The 9043-nt window shown below is 48.5% G+C and overlaps 1 protein-coding gene across 1 annotated transcript in view; it reads left to right on the top strand.

Moving 5' to 3' along the window:
• The first annotated feature begins 1949 nt into the window (after window positions 1-1949).
• CD151 (CD151 molecule (Raph blood group)) overlaps window positions 1950-9043 on the top strand; it is a 32020-nt gene continuing 24926 nt past the window's right edge. The window contains exon 1 of the mRNA XM_085224351.1: window positions 1950-2107. The gene's annotated coding sequence lies outside the window, so the exon portion shown is untranslated. The remainder of the gene's footprint in view (window positions 2108-9043) is intronic.

Raw genomic sequence — 9043 nt, 5'->3', positions numbered from 1 at the left:
GTGCCCTTGAGCCACTCCAAGAGATCCATCCACAGGCACTTAATCAGTCCCTTTGGGTCTCTCCTGGATTATTTTCTCTTCTATTACCCTCTACTGTTCATATATTTTCTCTCTTTTTACTGATCAATTACTTAGTCCATATATAAAACAAATACTTCATGTCTGGGTATAGATGTATCTTGGAACTCATGCTATGTACCTTTAAATACTTTATTTGAAAATCTCTTGGCTCCAGTAGATCCACTGTACTGCAGCTCAGCGTTTTGGTAGCTCGTTGAGCTGCTGTCAGTCTGCTCGTTACTTATCTGCCTGTTAATGAGCCATGCTGAAATTTCAGTTGGTGCAGCTACAATAATCTGGCTCCAGATTCCTCGAGCCCCTGAGGCATGCTTTAGACATCTCAAGCCAAGCAGTTTAATATGGCTTGATTCTGCGAACAGAAGATTAGCTGCATGCTTCTTTTGAAGTGAATAGGCCACAGTAGAACTGGCCAGATAAAACTGGTTGTTTTTTGAGGTAAAGATATATCTAATTAATCGTTTACAGAGGTTGCATTTCTGTAGTTCTGGGCAGAAGTCATGGTGGCGGCTCCTACAGGTGAGCACTGAACAGCAAAGTGCTGCAGTGCAAATCCCTGCATGATGTGACCGAGCTACTGGACTCTTACATATTCTTGAGGGTGGAAAAGGGGACACTGTGGTATAGCTCACATTTATCTGCAGGCTTTCCTTTTTCTTGCCCTGCCCAGCTCTGTGTGAAGTGGGCTGTTGTCTGCTGATTTTGATCTAACACAGCCCCTGTTCTTTGAACATGTCCCTTCCCTCTGACTCACTGCAAACCGGATGATGGTGAACATCATTCAGAACAAAAGTGCTGTGAAGTGAGTCTCTCCTAGCAGTCCATACAGAACTTCTTAGGCTGTCCATGTTGGTCTGTTGCCTTAAAAAGTGTGGTATCAGTTGAATAATTGGTTTACTCACTGAAGAAGATGAAAAAGGAGGCTCAGGGGAGACCTTATCTCTCTCTATAGTGACCTGAAAGGAGGTTGTGGTGTGGTGAGGGTCAGCCTCTTCTCCCAGGTAACAGTGATAGGATGACATGGGCACCAGGGGAGGTTCAGGTTGGATATTAGGAAAAAATTCTTAGAGAAAGTGGTGAGGCAGTGGCACAGGCTGCCCAGGGAGGTGGTGCAATCACCGTCCCTGGAGTGTACAAGGAAAGGGTAGATGTGGCACTGAAGGATGAGGTCAATGGGTATGGTGGGGTGGGCTGGGGGTTGGACTTGGTCATCTTAGAGGTCTTTTCCAACAGGAATGATTCTATGAAGTGACTGGGTAGATGAGTCCCTAGTTAAGTCACAGTAGAGGCCAATACTCTCAACTGGCCTTTTCCCTCACTCTCTGCTCAGCTCTCATCCCTTCCCAGCCAGCCCTAAAAAACAGACCGCTCAGTCTCTGAGGGGAGCGTGGGGTCTCCCTTCCTGCAGATCCCAGCGGGGCTGCTAACTGCGGCATTTGGACTGAAGTTGAAATGAGGTAATGGAAGGATGAGGCAATGCGCCAGTCAGGGCTTGATCTCAATGTGCAGGATGTCTCCTGGAAAGATCTTTAACCAGCAGCTCTGACGCCTCTAAAAAGGGAAAGGCTTGGAAAAAGAAGTGCTCGTGTTCTTCACAACGTGGTGCCTGCGGCGATGGGAACGGCGGGTGAGGTAAACGCGGCGGGATCCAGAGGTCGCTGCTGCAGGGCGCGCTTTCGCGCTTGCACAGCGCGCCGAGACCGCGCCGCAGGCACTGCAGGTGGACGGAATTCGGGGTGCTTTATTTTACAAAAAAATTATTTTATTTTATTCCATTTTTCAAAGCCGAAGGGGCGCCGACAACCCATGCCAGCCGCCGGGCAGGCTGTACATGAGGGCTCGCTGCCGAGGCACCGCCCGCTGGGCGTCCCGGGGCTGGGCCGGGCCGGGCGAGCCGTGCCGCCCTCCTCCCCTCCCTCCCCGCTTCCTGCCGTACTCCGTTCCCTCCCTCCCTCCCTCCCTCTCCGCTCGGCAGGTCGGGGCGCGAGGCGGCGCGGAGCACGGCGGTCCGGCGCGCTGCCGCTGAGGGGTGAGGCGGGGCGCCCCGAAATGGCGGACGCACGGGGTGTGAGAGGGGAGCGGCGCGCGGGGTTCCCCGCGGCCGTTAGCGCTGTGTGGCGCGGGGCGGGAAGCGGCGAGGGGGCAGCGTGTGGGGGCTGCCGGCCGGGAGGCGGCGTGTGTGTGTGTGTTAGTGTGTGGTGCCCGTAGTGTCCGAGGGTCGGCTCTGCTCACCGAGTTGCTTCCCTTCCTTTTGGGCTTTGCAGAACTTCCCCAGGCTTTCCCAGTTTGAAGGGTGTTTTTGTGTCCTGCTCCTAGTTAAACTTGTACGGCTGCTAGAGGCAGAGGATGGGGAGAGTGGGGCCGGCTAGGAGTCCGAGCGATGTCCCGCTGCCTTCACGTGGGGAGCTGGATCAGTGCTGTGCTGTGTGTCCCGGTAGTCTCTGCTGCGTTGTCTTACAAAGAATGCAAACTGCTGTACGTTTAACAACAAAAGTAAAATCTGATTCTTCACAAGGACGTCGATGATCAACCTGTTGCATGTCCTGCTGTATCTTGAAGCCCTAGAAGTTTAGGCTAGCCCTGAGCATCCCTTGAAGTGCCCTTCCTTCATGTCCCTCACTCGCTGCCTTTCTGTGAGAGCTCGAGCGGTGTCTGCTAGAACAGGGGGTCATTAAATGTCATCACCCACCAGAGATGGTGCCTAGGGGCTGCCATTTTCTTGAGCCAGTTTTGAAGCACATCCCTTTTTCAAAAGATGTTTCCATTGCCCTGGGTGAGACTGTTGCCTTAGACTCTTAAGGGATCTCTGGTGCTATAGATGCTGTCTGGGTGTTGCTGGAGCTGAAGAGTTTCTCTCAGGCAGATGTTCTTCCCCATCCTACTTGAACTGTACTGCTATCAAACGATGATTGCTTGAGATGAGGAGAGCAGTGTGGCTCTTTTGAGCTGTTACAGACTGAGGTGAAGAGGAAAGTTTCAAATATGTTTCAGCACTGAGCAAGCTTGGACTCAGTAAGTTTGGTGGTGGACAAAATGAGTGACAGGCTGAGCAGGACTGCTTGCACATGGGAGGTGACTGAGTTCATATAAAGTGAGTGCCTAGTAGTCCTTAGCATAAACTTGGGTCTAATTTTCTGGCATAACCTTAGGCTCTCATGAGTAAAAGCTACCATTTTAAGGAAATCTCTTTGACACCTTTGTTTGATGTAGTGTGTCATTCGTCTGTGTGGGGAGTGGCTCTTCACTAAGCTCTATTTCATGGAGAAGAAAAAGGAGCTGTCCTTCATGCTAGTCATTGTTAAGAGCTGTGATGCTCTGCTAGAGGATGCTATAGGTAACAAAAACTTACATGAGCTCAAGGTAAACTAGAAAAGCAGGTGCAAATTTTTTTTCTGAAGGAGTTTGTATATAGGACAAGACCCCAGTCGAAAAACTTTTGGGATCTTGGAAATATTTGGGGCAACATCACTTAGAGTTTACCTGAAGCATCTGATGGCAGTCTGGCAAAGAGAGGTATCCTGCATGTGCCAAAGCAGGCTTGCTACAGCTGCTCAAAGGTGCTGGTATTTCAAGTCAGATATCTTTGCTGAGAGCTTGGGTTGTGAGTGGGAGCAGCCGGCAGCCTTTGAGCTCCTCTGTGTAAGTACCCTGAGATTACATTCTTGCTCTGTAGTGTCCTGATGTTCTTGTGTTCCTGTTATGGACATCTTTTTGTCCACGTGCCATATTTCTGCTAAAAATATCTTGTTCTGAAACTTCCATCAGCTACCCAATGCTTGTGACTTCTGTTAAATAATAGCCTAGTTTCTTGGTAGAGTCCTTCTGTAATGGGGGAGAATTATTGGTCTCAGCTGCCTGGTGAAAATCCTGGCAGTCCTTGCTCTATGTTGGCCTTAGTGAACAATAAGAACATATCTTGTCTGTTTGTTTGGAATAATGTCCCATGTGTGACAGCTGTTCACGTTTTACTCTGGAGTCCAAAGTGGTTAGTCCTTCCTGCTGTATGTTTTCTTGTGTGCTTAACAGCCACATTTTCCTCCTATCTCAAGGCAGGTGCTATGGGAGGACTTGCTTTTAGGGACAGTGCCAAGAGCAGAGCATTTGAGTAGGAGGAGCTTTGATAACAAGACTCTCTTTTTCTTGAACCTATTATAGAAGCCATCTTCTGAGTTACCTAAGAGCACCACCCTAAAAAGATTTTTCATAAATGCTTTGGCTTCCCAGCCTTTTTTTTTTTTGTGCAGAAGGAAAGCACCATGCCAGTTTGGAAGCAAGGAGGAAACAGGCACAGCAATTTGGCCTAAGTCTGTATTTGAGATAAACACGACCACATTTCCTGCCCTTCAGGGTTTCATTCAATGATTTGTGCTGTCATTAGTGCTGTGCAGGATGAACAGCAGCAGCCCTTTGCAGCATTGCTTTTTCTTTTGCTGCCAGGTAATTCTACTAAAAGCAAAATACGTCTTGTTCTGTCAGACTGCAGCATGGCACAGGAGAGATGAACTGCCTCACTTCACTTCCATTCACTGCCAACCCCTTGCAGCCTGTGCAGCATCAGCAGCTTTGCTGATCAGTGTGAGATTTTGTGGCTGTGACCCCTGCTAGCGCATTTTGGCACGCTGTCTTGCCATGTACTGCCTTTGTTGTTACTGCTTGTCTGCAGAATTGTTGTGTTCCTCTCTCTTCCCACGGCCCCTTTTCTTCCTCCAAACAGCACACGACAAATCCAGCCTTCAGTGCTGCCATACTGCTGCTGTGCTGGCTTACGCTTCACGTTGCTTCTTGTGTGTACAGTAAAGCATACATTGTCAAAGTCCTGGCTTTGCAAAGGACTTTTCTGGTATGGCCTCCTCAAATTTTTGCTATTGGGTGGGAGAGATTCTTCAGCAAGGGGGTGGAAGAAAGCTGCTTGTATCCCTTTGTGAAGTAAAAATGCGAGGTGGGGGTGGCTGATGGCGTGGTATCTATCTGTTAAGAAGTTTCCAAAGAACATTCCGTATTATTCAGAGCTAGTCAAAGTTAGTTATAGTGCAAATCTGTGGCTGTTTCCTTTGCACATATGCAGACCAAGGAACAATTCTCTTGCTTTTGAGGGAGTCCTGAAGGAGTTATGGGCTATATGTCCCGTAGTTGGTTGACCAATGGTAAATTCACTTCTGTGAAGTCTGGCTTCTGTTTCAAACAGTCTTGTTTGGCGTTTCCAGGTCTCTTATAATGCAATCATGTTGTTCCTGTGATTTGTCTTGTGCCTTCTGCCAAAGAATAAAGCTTTGAAAGATAAAATGTGGAAGTACCAAATGTGAAAAACAAATAGGGGAGCTTTGCTGTTTCATGTTCAAGTCCACTGCTACTGTCCTCAGTGGCTTTGTCAGTCTGGCTCTTCAAAGCTCATGAAAAGACCCTGCTGCACTCCCCAGCTGTATCTCTGCTCCTGGACTTGACACTAGGTATCTCCAGCTGCTCCCTGACCACTTGTACCAACTGCTGAGGTCATGGAAAGCTGGAGGGAGGGTGACTCCTGGAGATTGCAGCATATCCCTACTTCCTTGGCTGTGAGGAATGGAAACCAAATCTTCCTGGTTGTTTAAAATCCTCTAGATCCTTCTGGTGAAGATCAGGTCTCCTTCCTTCTATCTTCTTCATCCTTCCTTTCAAACTCTGAACACGATTTTCCTCTTGCTGCAGCAATATGCACTTTGACAGAGCTTTCCCCGAGTGGTGACCATCTCTCCAGTCTGGGAGAAACGTCCCTTTCTGTGCCTGAAGCTTGAGTGTGGAGGAGAGACTGGAAGAGAAGGGCTGCAGGATGCAGATGAGGTGATCTGTCAGGTCTGCAGAGGGCACCATCCCTCCTGAAGGCACAGAAGCCATTTGCTGCCAGCTCCTAGTAGATATCAGCACAGTAATAGCAGCACTGATGAGCATCTCGGCAGTGCTCTGCTCCTTCCCGCCTGTCAGGCTCCTCTGCCTGTGATCTCAACAGCCTGGCATCTGGGGGAATGGTTTCAATCAGTCCTATTAATCCCGAGTCCTGGCTGCTATACTGCAATAAAATTCTAGGCAGAATGAGCAGGGGGATAATTGCTGTTTTGCACTCCTGATATTTCATGTCAAAATAAGAGAGGTCAGAGCTGCGTTTGTGTATGAGTGGCTCAGTCCATGTTTCTCACACAAATTGCTCTTGCTGGTCAGGTGCTTATGGTTCTTCCCTGGTAGCTGGACGTGTGCCAGAGGTAGAAAGGGTATAAGCTTAAGTAGCTGATGGCACATGTATATGTGTATAGTTTGCCTTTTTTGATGCCAGCAGTCCTGGATGCTAGTGATGTTTATCTAGACAGATGGGAAAGGACATCAGGAATTAATGTTCTGCAGAGGTTAATGGAATACTTAACAGCTATATAACTTCAGTTGGATATTGACCCACAGCCACTGTCAGCAGAGTACAGACCACCAAATACAGTTTTAATCCTGCAGTGAGCTCCGTGGTACAAATTGTAGGCTGCATCCATGCAGGCTGCCACTGAGTTGCTTATCATACCTACTGCTGAGCACGAGTGTAAAAGGCAAGAGTGCATCCAAGTGAGGATGTGGGAAGCAGCATGGTGAGAGGAAACAAAACAATCTCGGGAAAGGCTGGAAATGAGAAGTGTGGGAGGTGTGAGGAGGGATGTTGCTCAGAACCACAGGTTGTTCCTGCTGGCTTCTCCTGACAAAGGCCCATTATTGCTGAGCCAGAAATAGGTGACATCAAACGCTTGGCACTGACTGTTGTTTCTTATCTATTGCTGGTACTGGGTCTGAATGCAGAAGGAGCAAAGTTCACTTTTGCAGCCCCAGGGAAACAGAACAAAGCAGCGGGAGTTGGGGCAGCAGAAAGAGTTGCCAGGCTCTACCTGGATGTGTCTGTACTCAGATGGTTTATCCCTGTAGCTGCGGAGTGCAAGATGCACGTTTGTTAGAAGCTGCATGGTTGTGCTAAAGTATGCAATGCTTCCCATGTATCTTTGCTGTCAAAAGAGTGAGACAGGTTGGAGATGCAGTAGGAAAAAGATCTGGATGAGTTGAAATTATATCTGATGCCTCACCCTAGAACACTTCCCCCTTATGTGGGAGAAGTAGACAGGAGAAACACCAAGAGGCTAATTACTGTTTTGCACTCCATGTACTGTGTGCCAGGTGGAGTTGGGTTTTGGGGTCTGGACCATGTTTGGGTATGACCAGCTTGGTCCATGTTTCTAACCACAATTCCTTTGGCTGGTCGGGTGGTTGTGGTTCTCCCCTGCCAGCTGGAAGAGTGCAGTACAGGTCTGCAGGTGTGTTTCAGGTAGCAGTGCAATCAGCTTGATGGAGGTGGCTCCTTAGAAGGATGTAAGCATAAGAAGCCACTAGTGGAAGCAGATTGCTGGTGTTGTGGAATGAGGAGGGGTGATCAGGAAGGTTAACAGCTTTGCAGCTGGTTAGATACAAACTGTGGCTTACCAGCCTCATATACACAGAGGATTTTAGGCTTGTACTGGCTTTGTATATTTAGACTTTCAGCTCTGTACATCACCCAGCAAACTGGTCACTTGTGAATGTAACTGGACTGCAAACAATGGATTATTTGACTTTTCCATTGGTTAAATTCACTTCAACCAAGAGTTGTTTGGGATAGGAATTTGTGGAGGGGAGGTTTCTGTTGTGTTTGAGCCTTAATGACCTGTTGTCCACTAATCTGCCAGAGCAAGAGCAGCAATGTCTGCGTGGTTGTTTTCAGAGTGCACTGATCCTCAGTGACCCCAACAGTCCAACATTAGAGAAAATAAGGGGGAAGCACAGATCCAGTCCATTTTACATACTGTGGGAGCCAGCATGCGGATGCCATTCATGCTGGCATGTCTGGCATGGCAGCCCCTGAGCGTGGAGGAGGCAGGCGTGAGTCACAGCTTGTGAATGTCAGTATCTCTTCTTAGCCTTGGTGGAATCCAGAAGGGAGGAGTTCGTGCCCCTGTATCAACCCCCATGTTGCCCTGGAGATAGAGGTGATATTTCATTTTGTGGTGGCTGTAAGCTGCAGGCAGCTCCCTCCAAGGGTGGTTGCAGGGAGCCACCTAGACTGTCCATCTGTTCCTTAAATATAAACTCTGCACGTGTTTGGGGAAGCGTTGGGCTTTGTGCTTGTCAGTACAATTCGTTCAGCACAGAAGGGGTGGGTCTGGTGCAGTGTAGGAGCACTGCTTACTGAGGAGTGGTGCCACCAGCTAGCAGAAAAATGTGGTTAGTTGCCTTAGGTGTCCCCTCACTATATGGAGAGCAGAGCAGCCCTCTCACCTCTGTGAGAGATGTGGCTTAGATGAGAGGTCTGCAAGAGGTGAGATGGGTGATTTGTGATTTGCCACAGCCTGCTGTAGCCTGCAATTTACCTTGTCATCTTGAGGAGGATTTTTTTTCTTTCCACTTTTATGCATAGGACCTCTTCGTACATTTGAGGAGGAAGAACTGTTGGGCTGCTAACTGCTGTGCCTCGGAGTCATGGGTTGCTGTCTCATTCCTGCTCCTGAGAGGGGAACATACAAGCATATTGCTCAGCTCCTGTGATGTGCTAGGGAACGACCTAACAAAGCCTGCTCTGTTCATTGCCAGGGCTTTCCTCTGGTGTGTTCCCAGGCAGGAAAAAAGGGAATTTAAACCTCTGTACTTACAAGGAAAAATCCTGGCTGTTGATCTTGCCTTAGAGTTGGTCAAGGTATTGGAGAAATGTGGTCCTTGACTCACAGCTGTGCCATAAGGAACTTGCAAGGAGGGAAAAGCAGACAGCTGCAGGGGAACACTGCTTACTCTGGTGTCAAGATGTTTGCCATCTTCCTGTCACAGAGGAAAATGCTCTGCTGCTTTTTACCAAGTGCAAAGTAGTAGTCCAAAGCCTGAGCATGTGCCAGTGACATTTGAAGAGGCTCCCAAAGGAACGAAGTATGTGGTTACTCCC

Source organism: Meleagris gallopavo, chromosome 5 (assembly GCF_905368555.1).
Source record: "Meleagris gallopavo chromosome 5, MGAL_WU_HG_1.1, whole genome shotgun sequence".
Classification (NCBI taxonomy): Eukaryota; Metazoa; Chordata; class Aves; order Galliformes; family Phasianidae; genus Meleagris; species Meleagris gallopavo.
Note: the sequence above shows the minus strand (reverse complement) of the source record. Positions and strands in the feature narration are given on the sequence as shown.